Source organism: Mobula birostris, chromosome 10 (assembly GCF_030028105.1).
Source record: "Mobula birostris isolate sMobBir1 chromosome 10, sMobBir1.hap1, whole genome shotgun sequence".
In the NCBI taxonomy this organism is placed as follows: domain Eukaryota; kingdom Metazoa; phylum Chordata; class Chondrichthyes; order Myliobatiformes; family Myliobatidae; genus Mobula; species Mobula birostris.
In genome coordinates, this window is record NC_092379.1 from 109,315,845 (window position 1) to 109,328,147 (window position 12,303).

A 12,303-nucleotide genomic window follows, 5' to 3' on the forward strand; every position below is an offset into this window, starting at 1 on the left:
TCATAAAACAAATCATTTTCTGCTGACACCATTGGATATACGTTTCCATCATGGTATTGGTGTGTTGCAACTGGATTAATTTGTTCCTATAAATAAGGTGCTTGGAAGTAGGTACAGAGGAGATGTCAGGGGTAAGTTTTTTACGCAGAGAGTGGTGAGTGCATGGACTGGGCTGCCGGCGACGGTGGTGGAGACAGATATGATAGGGTCTTTTAAGAGACTCCTGGACAGGTATATGGAGCTCAGGAAAATAGAGGGCTATGGGTAACCCTAGGTAATTTCTAAGGTAAGGACATGTTCGTCACAGCTTTGTGGGCCAAAGGGCCTGTATTGTGCTGTAGGTTTTCTATGTTTCTAATAGGAATGGCAAATATGATCAGAACTTTCAGAATTAACTTCTGGTTGGTATTCAAGGTGAATCAAATACAGAATTAGGTATTTGTAAAACCTAATGAACATGACCAGAAAAGGTAACTGAAAGTACTGCATGCAGCCCAGTTCATCACAGAAAAAGCCCTCCTCATTATTGAGTACATTTACAAGGAGCACTGCTGCAAGAAAGAAGCATCTGTCAGCAAGGACTCCCATCGTCCTGGCCATGCTCTCATCAAGAAAGAGCTACACACCACTAGGTTCAGGAACAGTTATTACTCTTCAGCCATCAAGCTCCTAAACCGAGTTCAAGTAAGTTCAAGCTCAGTTTTCTTATCATCAGACTGTACAGTGCATATACACGAAACAACATTCCTCTGGATGATGGTGCGCCCACAATACGTACATCACACACAGCACAATAAAACAAAATATTGTCATGAATGATGATAAAATATAATTCAAAATGTATGTGAAATGTGCAACACAGCTAAACAGTAAACAGGTCACTGCCCTACTGACGAGACCTCAGTGGTGGCAGGGTATTCGTTAGTCTCACCGACTGGGGGATGAAGCCGTTACCCGGTCTGGCAGTCCTAGTCCTGATGTTCCTGCGCCTCCACCGTGATGGTAATGGGTAAAAGGGATCCTCAACAATGCTTTGAGCCCTTCATATATAGCTTCACTCACCTTGACCCTGAACTGATTCCTCAACCTATGGACTCACTTTTAAGGACTCTACAACTCATGTTCTCAATATTATCTATCTATCAATCTATTTATTTATTTGTTTATTATGATTAGGACTTTTTGTAATTGCACAGTTTGTCTCCTTTTGCACATTGATTAATTATCCATCTTCCTTTGTGTGTAGTTTTTCACTGATTCCATTGTATCGCTTTGCATCGACTGTAAATGCTCGCAAAAAAATGAATGTTTGTTACATATATGGTGATGTATATGTATATGAGTATTGTACATATATACAATGTATATGTACATTGATAATAAAGTTATTTTTAACTTTGAACAGGAAATAGACGTGTGGGCAAGTAAAAGTTAGGAGATGCAAAGATCGCTGGAATGTAGAGCAAAAATTAAACAGCTGGAGGAACTTGACAGGTCAAGCAGCAACTGTGGAGGAACATGAAGGCCCTGCAGTAGCCCTGGTGCAACCATGACCCAAATTGTGAACTATCCCTTTGCCTCTGCAGATCCTGTTCAACCAGTTCCTCATGCAGTTTGATTTTTGAAGTGAAAAACAGACTCATTTGAACATTTTGTTGAATGACATCAAGGACCAATGACGCAGGTCATTGAGTTTATATGCTTGGTACTTAGAGGAAGATTCAGGAGATGACAGTGTGGGTCATTGTGTAACATAGCCACAGGACCTGGGAACAGATATGTGAGAATATGACGTAAGAAAGTAATCAATAGCAATCAAAATATAAATTTTATGTAAAAAGCCCAATAATGTTCTTCAGAGAAGTGTTGCTCTTTTATTGGAAAGGCTGCTAAACCTTTGTAGAATCTTTAGATCATAGAAATCATTGCGACATAGCAGTTTATGGCCTGGAAGGAGGCCATTCAGCCCATCATGCATATGTTAGCTAAACTGAATTCTACGTTAATTCTCATCTTTTACAGCTTTTGTGCACCTACAAAACACTGGAAGACTGCTGCTCAAATTGAATTCTTTGACACATATTCATAAAGGCTTCATGTAACAGAATAGGCAATGCATTACTGATACTTACACATAGTAAGGGATGGGTTGGGAGCATAGTTGTCAGCTTGCCTGTTGTTGCTTCAACTTGTAAAAATCAGATAAGAAATGAAATTACTCAGCACTTGCTTTTAAGGCAGTAATTAGTCCTGAATGTGTTTAATGTGGTGGGGCTCAAAAGGATAGGTTCTGGTGTATGGGACAGGAAATGTGAATTAAGGCATTTTAAAAATAGGAGTAAGAAAAGCAATGGAAGTCAAGTGGTTACATTTTTAAATACAAATTCATGTATGTTACATTGATAGGCAAATGCATTGTCAGAGAAGAAGGCCCAAATTTTAAGAAAGGGAATTCAATCATTGCTTGAAGGTTTTCAGTGACATGAGCAGGAAGTAAAAACACTTTGAACATCATTGATGTGGCTCACATGAAGGAAAACATCAGTGCGGTCTTAATAATGAACGTTTCTGAATCTGTGAAGCGGTATTCAGCTGGATGCATCTGGAAAACTGGTAAACAGGACCGCTCTTGACAGGATATTATTGAATGTTAATGTGGAATAACCCTTGGTTAGGCCAACATTTTCATTAAAAATGAAATACTGAGATAACTAAATCTAGTGCTTAAAATTTCCCAATGAAAGAAAGGGAGGATTTCCATTTTTATCAAGTCTTTGACAATCTTGGGATTTTCTGAAGTGCTTAGAATCCGAAGTACTTTTGAGGTACAGTCACTAATCATCATCATCATCATTATCATCAGGTGCCGTGCCCAGTTTGAGCTTTGACTGCCATGGCCCACACACTCCTGTTTCGGGTCAAGTGGATCAATTCGTTGGTATTCATTTCCAGTTCTCTACGGTCACTAATGCAATGCCAATAACATATCGGCCAATTTACACAAATGTTTGAAAACCAGCAATCAAGTAGTGACTGCTTAGTTTGTTTGAGTGATCAGTGTTGGCCAGGACAAAGCCACAGAGTCTGAAGCATTCAGCACAGAAACAGGCCTTTCAGACACTGGGTCCACACCAGCCATTAGCCAAACATTTAAACAAATCATTCATTATTGCTGTTCCCCACATTCTTAATAATTTCTCCATAGATTCTACTGTACACTTACACGCTAGGGACAATTTATAGAGGGCAATTAACATATAGACTAGCATACAGAGACCCACACAGTCACACAAAGAAGGTGCAACTCCACATGGACAGCGCCTGAGGTCAGGATTGAACCTGGATTTCTGGCATTGTAATGTAGCGGCTCTACTGGTTGCCCCATTGTGCCGTTCCTTGCCATCTTCAAATAACATAATGGCTTCTTCCTTAAAGCGAGGTTAGGTCCTCAGTTTAACATCTGCTAACACTTCTGATTACCTATAATTCATTCATTGTGCACTTTACTATCTGTCTAGCTTACGTGCTCAGTTCTCTGAAAAACAATGTGAACACAGCAAAACTGATGTCAAATTTGCACGAAAATTAGTTACATGGTGAATTTAGTAATCTTTCACCGGATGTAATTCTGCACTTAATGTATGAGAAAGAGGATTAGATATGAGCATATCATCGTCTTTTTTAATGCCTTTGCCTCATTGGCTGTGGTCCCAGAAACTGTTCCAAAAGTGGTCAGGGCTCTACAGGGATTATGCACTGCCTTATCATCTAAGTGTATCAGGGAGTGAGTTGTAATGTTCTTGGGTGAGGTGACCACTATCACTCAATAATTCCCAATGCATGCAAACTGTGAGACGGCATGAATCCTGAGCATTCTAGTGGGCAGATTTGCCAGTGCAATTGACAAAGATGTGGTTCGAGTTCACGGGGAAATGGGACCCAGAGTTGTTCAGAAGGGGAGGTAGAATCACATTGAGGAGAAGTTGGTCATGAGTCCCGCAGGCAGAGGAAGAGAATAAAGGAACAGAAAGGAAATGCAAAGCAAAATTGTCCCTATTTTAATGCAAAGAGTCTTAACTAAAAAGGTTGGTGAACTCAAAGCTTTAATTAACATGTGGGACTATTATAATTTTGTTACCATTGAGACTTGATTGAAAGTCAGACAGGGCAGGCAACTTAATATGCAAGGCAGCATCTATGGAAAAGAGTGCAGTCAGTGTTTCCGGCCGAGACCTTTCATCAGGACTGGAGGGAAAAAATGAGGTGTCAGAGTTAGAAGGTGGATACAGAAGATGAAGCACATCTTCTAGTTCTGACTCCTCATTGTTTTTTCTCCAGTCCTGATGAAGGGTCTTGCCCTGAAATGTTGACTGTACTCTTTTCCATAGATGCTGCCTGGCCTGCTGAGTTCCTCCAGCATTTTGTGTGTGTTGCTTGGATTTCCAGCATCTGCAGATTTTCTCTTGTTTGTGAGGCAATTTAATATCCCCAGGCTCAGAATTTTCGGGTGAGACAGAGGAGGATGTAAAAGAGGAGAGACATTGCCCTGTTAGTCAAGGAACGCATTACTTCAGTACTGAAGGACGATGCCCTGGAATGCTCCTCAAGTGAGGCCATTTGAATAAAAAAAGGGAAGAAAGGGACGGAAATGGATTTATCACTTTGTGTGGTGACCATCTGACAGTCAATAGGAGATAGGGGAAGTAGGTATGTAGGCAGATATATTTAGCAGAGACATGTGATTTAAAATAGGTTAAAGTACTTGGGGATTTCAATTCCTCAAATGTTAACAGGGATTGCCTTAGTACTATAGACCGAGTGAAGGTGGAATTTATCTGGAATTTCCAGTGTGGAGAGAGTGGAGGAAGAAGAGTCACCTCCAGCAGTTAAGTGTGTAGATAAACACATGAATTGCTCAGGTATAAATGGTTTTAGAACAACTGCTGAAAGGTGGCATTAATACAAACAGGTGCCAACGGGTCAGGATGGGTGTGGTGGGTCCACGGTCTATTTCATGGCTGCATGAACCTGTGGCACTATGCCTGTCTTTGCCGAGTGGTGGCTCCTTTGATATAGAAAGTGGTCCAAATTTTCTGCTGTCTTGCCACTTGGAGGATAATGTGATGGCAGGTTGGTAAAGGAACTTTGTTTAGTGAATGTCATGTGTAAGGACTGTGTAAGAATTAGTCAATAGTAGCTTTGAGCTCAGTCTCCAGACATATTCAGTTGGAAGTACTGGCCAAATGCATACTGAGTTTCAGGAATGTACTGTAGTTGCCATATATTAAACAGACTTAATGAAGGGCCTCCGCCGGAAATGTTAACCATTTACTCTTTTCCATAGATGCTGCCTGGCCTGCTGAGATCCCCCAGCATTTTGTGTGTATTGCTTTGGATTTCCAGCATCTGCAGATTTTCTCCTGTTTGTGATATATTAAACAGTTTCTCATTAGTTCTGTAGATTGGATCCACTCCTGAGGCTTTATAGGGCATTGGCGAGGCCTCACAGAGTATTATGAGCAGTTTTGGGCCTCTTATCTAAGAAGGGATGTGTTGATATTGGGGAGGATCCAGAGGAGGTTCATGAGAATGACCCTGGGAATGAAAGGGTTATTGTTTGAGGAGATTTTGATGGTTCTGGGCCTGTATTTGCTGGAATTTATGAGAATGTGGGGGGGGGGGTGAAATCTCATTGAAGACTATTGAATGTTGAAAGGCTTAAATAGAGTGGATGTAGAGAGGACATTTCCTATAGTGGGGGAAATCTAGGACCAGAGGGCACGGCCTCAGAATAGAGATACATCCATTTACAAACGTCGACTGGAGATGAGGAGGAATTTCCTTCATCCAAGGGTTGTAAGTCTTTGGGATTTGTTGCCTCAGGTGGCTGTAGAGGCCAGGTCATTGGGTGTATCTAAGGTGGAGTTTGATAGGTCCTTGACCAGTCAGGGCATGAAAGGTTATGGAGAGAAGGCAGAAGAATGGGGTTGACGGGGAAATAGACCAGCCATGAAGAAATGGTGGAGCAGATGCAATGGGCCAAATGACCTAATTCTTCTCCTATCTCTTATGGTCATTGTGGTTTCAGGTGAAGCTGCATGATGAGAAAGAAAAATATGCGTTTGTGGGTGACAGTAACAATACACTAACTCAATTTTTGAGGTTCAATCAAACCAGTTAGCTTCCTTTCAACCTTGTTCTTTTATATAAATCCATGCCATTCCCCTCCAATGAAATGTGTGAATGACTGGGCTGGAAAACTGCTACTGATCATTTTTAGCTCCTCATTGCTGTAAAGAAAAGCTCGTCAGCAAGTCTCTTTGAAGATGCCCCTTATCCTTTCTCAACAGGCAATGTCCAATGTAAATGAATGTTTAGCTGCCATGCCCTTTCCTCTCATCTGCTTGATTACCAGAACATTTTTCTACTGCTATTTGTTAATGTTTACTTTTTCATCCCTTAGGATTTGCGCTAGCTTTCAAAAGCTTGCGTTCTTTGCTGTTCATCTGCCAGGAATCAACAAAGTCAAACATCTTTTGCCCTATAAAGGACCCATGACTTCATATGCCGTATTTCAAAGGCTGTTCCTGATCAGATAGCTGTGATGTTAGCTCACACCCGCACCTAGAAAAGCAGAAGAAATTCCTTCCAGAAACCTGTTTAGCATACTTTTGTTCTCAATTGAATCTCACATGACAGGTGCAGGAGTACATTTCCCTGTGTTTGAATTATGAATACAGTACTTGACGTTTTCACATTGAGTTGCTCGTTAGTTTTAAGGTTTTAATGGAAAGGGAACTCAGCAAGTCGTTAAATGAGCTGCTAACTTATTCCCTAGTCTGTGCCTTCACCAGTCAACAAGTTCTGCTCAGTTGTTTGGAATGGTAATTCTTGTGTACCATAGATATCAGGGTTAAACGTTCTGGCAACTATAGATATATATAGTAGATGAGTTATTAAAATGCAGTATGCCTGGAGGAAGTTTGGAAAAGGAAATGAGTGTGAAGGGAAGTATTTTCATCTTGTTTTTCTGTAACTTTGCTTAACTCCATCAGCGCTTTTGATTTGACAAGCAGACAAGATAGCCAAGCCTTTAGTAATGGACTGCTCGTTGTCATTTAAAAAACAATAATTGTTATCCAGGTCTTTGAGCCCTATACTGTAGCAAGAGTAAAAAAACTTTTGTTCCAGCCGACTGTTTATGAGATCTGTTGATTTTATCGACATTTGTTGATGAGATAAGATTACTGGTTCTGAGGCTGGCACGCAAAGTGAACAACAAAAAACATGCATACCTAAGACAATATCATTCTTGCTAAACCAGAAAACTGACCACATTTTTCAGTGTGTTCTGAATGAACTGGGGCCAGCAGCGCCTCAGAATAAAAATTTCATCACAAACAGTGAATCATCTTTATGCGAATATCACCTATATGTGTATTGTAATGATCTTTATGCTCAAAATATATGTTTTGATGAGCACTGTAAAGCCATTTTTATCAGAAGATGATTTTGTCATGCAAAATTCTACAAAAGGTAGTGGATTTGGCCCAGTACATCATGGGTAAAACCCTCCCAACCATTGAGCATATCTACATGAAACACCATCTTTGGAAAGAGGCATCCATCTTCAAAGATCCTCACCATCCAGGGCATGCAGTTTTCTCACTGCTGCCATTAGGTAGAAGTTACTAAAGCTTCAGGATTTGCACCACCAGGTTCAAGAACAGTTTCTACTCCACAACCATCAGGCTCTTGAAGAAAAGGGGTAATTACACTCGCCTGTCTATTGAGATGTACCTACAACCAAGGATAGCACTTTAAGGACTCCTTGCCTGGTTATTTCATGTCCTTGTTATTTATTGCTATTTATCCATGAAGGGAGAAACTGAGTATTTTTGCATTTGCAGTTTGTTGTCTTTTGCACTCCAGCTGATCTTTGACTGATCCTGTTATAGTTACTATTCCATAGATTTGATGACTATGCTAGCAGGAAAATTAACCTTAGGGTTGTATGTAGTGACACATATGTACTTTGATAATAAAATTTATTTTGAACTTTGAACACAAACACGAGGAAATCTGCAGATGCTGGAAATTCAAGCAACACACACAAAAATGCTGGTGAACGCAGCAGGCCAGGCAGCATCTATAGGAATAAGTACAGTCGACGTTTCAGGCCTAAAACGTCGACTGTACTTCTTCCTATAGATGCTACCTGGCCTGCTGCATTTGAACTTTAAAGTTTGATTTTGCCAATGATACTTGGAAGAGTTTCCATTGCGAAAAGGAGATTGTTCAGCGTGGTGTGAATCATGTAGATGTGAAATCCCAGCTTTGATATCTGATCTTCACTAATTCCCCCCACCAGACCTTAAAACCATTTATTTTTAGACCATAAGACGATAAGATATAGGAGCAGAAGTAGGTCATTCGGCCCATTGAGTCTGCTCCGCCATTCAATCATGCGCTAATCCACTTCATCCAGTCATCTCCACTCCCCTGCTTTCACCCCATACCTTTTGGTGCCCTGGCTAATCAAGAACCTATCTATCTCTTCCTTAAATACACCCAATGACTTGGCCTCTACAGCTGCTCGTGGCAACAAATTCCACAGATTTACCACCCTCCGACTGAAGTAATTTTTCTGCCATTCCTTCTCCATCTTTTAATAGCAAAAAATAGATTACAATTTACCACATCTTCACAACTTACAAAATCCTATGAAAATAGTGTATTTGGCCCATTGTTTCATGGGTAAAGCCCTCCAACCACTGAGCACATATACACGAAGCATTGTCACTGAAGAGCAGCATCCATTGTCAGGGATACCCTTCCCCCACCATCCAGGATATCTTCTCTTCTCACTGCTGCCATCAGAAAGAAGGTACAGGAGTCTCAGGACTCACACCAGCAGGTTCAGGAACAGTTATTTCCCCTCAGCCATTGGTTTCTTGAACCAGAGGGACAGCTTCATTTAACTTCACTTGATCCATCATTGAAATGTTCCCATAACCTATTGACTCACTTTCAAGTGCTCTTCATGTCATGTTCTCCATATTTATTAATTATTTGTTTATTATTGTTAATTTCTTTTTGTATTTGCCCTGTGTGTTGTGTTCTGCACACTGGTGGAACGCCCAAGTAGGTGCAGTCTCCCATTGATTCTATAATGGTTATTATTCTATGGAGTTATTGTGTGAGCATGCAACAGCATGAATCTCAGGGTTGTATATGGTGACATATGTGTACTTTGATAATAAATTTACTTTGAACTTTATTGATTTCCCATTATGGATATTCACCCTTTATTTTGATTTCCATTAAAATAAAGTTTTTTAAAGGTTCGTCCATCATCATCGATGAAGACCTCGACACCATTAGTACGTTTTATGAGGTCAGGTTGCTAGCTCGACACTCAACCCAGCACGGATGGACAGCGTGCAAGGAAGCTGGCTGGATTCGAACTCGGGACCTCTCACCTCAAAGTCCAGCGCTGATGCCACTACACCATCAACCAGCTGTGATGGTGTCGAGACTAGCGCGTGATTTGGATTTAAGTGAGGGAGGGTTGTGCAGCGTCAGCCTCACTCTCTCTTCCCAATTCCCATCTGGATCCAGTGGCAAGACAGAGTCGAGATGGCTGGAGATGGGACCAGGCGCAGTGGATGACCAGGATGTCTTCTGTGTCTTGTCGTGCTCTACACGTTCCATGACACTTGCAGAGACTGCCTTCTTGACCGTTGGACCTTCCATTGGTCTTGTCCACTCAATCCGCTGGAGTCTGTCTTCACATGCTGGGATAGACAACTCCCTTGCAAGGGATCTGGTCTACATTAGGGGAACATCAAATGAGGTTTATATATGCAAAAACGGAAGATTGATGGAAATAAGCTGCAAACTCAACAGCATCCGTGAAGGGAGAAACTGCACAATGTTTCAGATTGATAGCCTTCGATCCCGTTTTAATTTTTATTTCAGATTTCCAGCATCTGTTGAGTTCTATTTTGGCATGTTTAGATGTGACCAAGGCACAGTTAATTCACTATTGTCTAATTGTCCAAACTATAAATTAGGTAAGTTTTTCAGCAAGAGATCTGGTCTACATTAGGGGAACATCAAATAATAAATTAAATTAATATAACATATCTGATTTGAATTATTTCATTAAAGTTTGGCTGGTGATAAACATGGGGATTGAAAATTGTGGTATTAAAAATAAACTATACAATTCTGCACTGATCTTGTGGAATGCAATAATTGCAAAATTAATTATTTCATTAAATGCCCTGTGGAAGTAATAAGTTTATCATTATTGTTGTTACATAAAAATCTGAGTTCAATTTGTTTGGCTATAAACAAGTGCATTACAAATGGTTGGTTTCTAGGAAATGGCTTATTGCAACCATTCTTCAGTTTGAATTAAGCCATTGTTATTAAATAATGCATAGTTTGAAGTCCTAGATCATGTTTATATGGTCTGAGTCCAATATGAGATGATATTTCATATAATGACAATTTAATATGGTTAAGCAGACTTTAGAAATGACTGTTTTATCTTAATGCATACATTATGAAAAGAGGAAAAAAACTACCTCCTAATATTCTCATTAATCTAACAAGATAATTTAATATTGGCATGTTAAAAATTTGTATTAGCATTTAAGCTGATAATATATTATTTTTAAAATATACGTGAAGAGCCAGGTCATGAAAAGGTTATCAGTAAAACTAAAAATATTAGGTAGTGTAAGACAAAAAAAATGAGCAAGGAGATAACGTTAACCATCGACATGAAGGCTGAATTTTAAAGGTTTCTTTGAAGATGGAGAGAGACAAGGAAATCTCAGATATTTAAATTCTGGAAATTAGATTTCAGATTGAGTTGGATTGAGTCCTGCTAGATGGGTCCTAAAGATGAAATATAATATATATATAAATATTAAATAAATATCATTTTGTACACTATTTCAAAATTTATTCATATGTAATAAAATTAAAACCGATCTATTGACGTTGTAGCTTCAAGGGATTATTTACAGGTATTAATAATCATTACACACCAGAAAAAAACAATCAAAATCTACAAAGCAGATATGGATTAAGGCACAAAAATAAAGATGTGTTGAATTCAGTTAGCAGAGGGACAAACTTTGAAAATACCACATGACTGTTATCCAATAAATTCAACTGTCAATGTGCTTGTGTTCAATACCATCAGTGAAAACATGGTTTGTCAATAATCATTACTGAGAATCACACTGGAGGTTTGCAGTACTGGTAAAGAATATCTCAAAGAATCAACTCTTTCACAAATAGAAGCAAAATGAAGAAATGTATGTTTTAAGCAAGTTACATGATCATAAATGTCACAAAATATGGAGGGCCAGAGCGGCAGAGGCGATTCAGCAATGAATAACAAATTTAATAATAGACTGTGAAAATAACAAGCCATTGGGGCCACAAAATGAGAGAGAACAGATACGAAATATCACTGGCAACAAGGTAACTGAAGTCTACGAGCAACTGGTTGAGCCTGGCAGCTTCAATGAGTGAACAAGAGCTGTGAGTGCGAGATGGGTTTAAATAGGCTGCAGGTGACACATTGGAAATGTATGGCAAGTGTCTTCTATTAGCTGGGTGGAGACTGGGAGCTGCTTATCTGTGCAGACATGACAGGACCCCCACCCCCACCTACAGCTGGCACGCAACGGCCCAGAATGATCCCTACGGGTCCAGTGGAACTCTTTGATGAGCGATGGACCCAAGATGAAACTAGATGGCACTCAAGACCTCTTCTCTGGAACATAATCTTCCCAGTTGACCAGGCACAGCACACCCCAATGAGAATGATGTGAATACATCAACTGGAAAACCATGTACACGGGACTCTTTCCACCATCCTTGGTTCCCAATATGTAGGCTCAGGTGGGTTGAGAAGTCCATGGACAATTGGCTTGAAGTAGGACATACGGAAGGTAGTTTTGATCCTGAGGGACGGTGGCAGCTGGAGACTGTAAGTGATTGGGTTGATGTGATGGATAATCTTGAAGGGATCAATTAACTGTGGTGAGAGCTTGCGCAGGGGCAGATCTCAAATGGACAGCCAGACATGGTCCCCAGGATGGCTGTTTGAGCCTCTTCCAAGCATTCCAGCAGCAGTGAACCAAGGTCCTGGCTGACGGACCTCCACCCAGAAGCAGAGGAGCAGATGCAATTCAGCAATGAGCAATTAATAGTAGAGTGTGAAAGCAACAACTATGAGGGGCCACAAACCAAGAGAGAACAAATACTAAACACCAC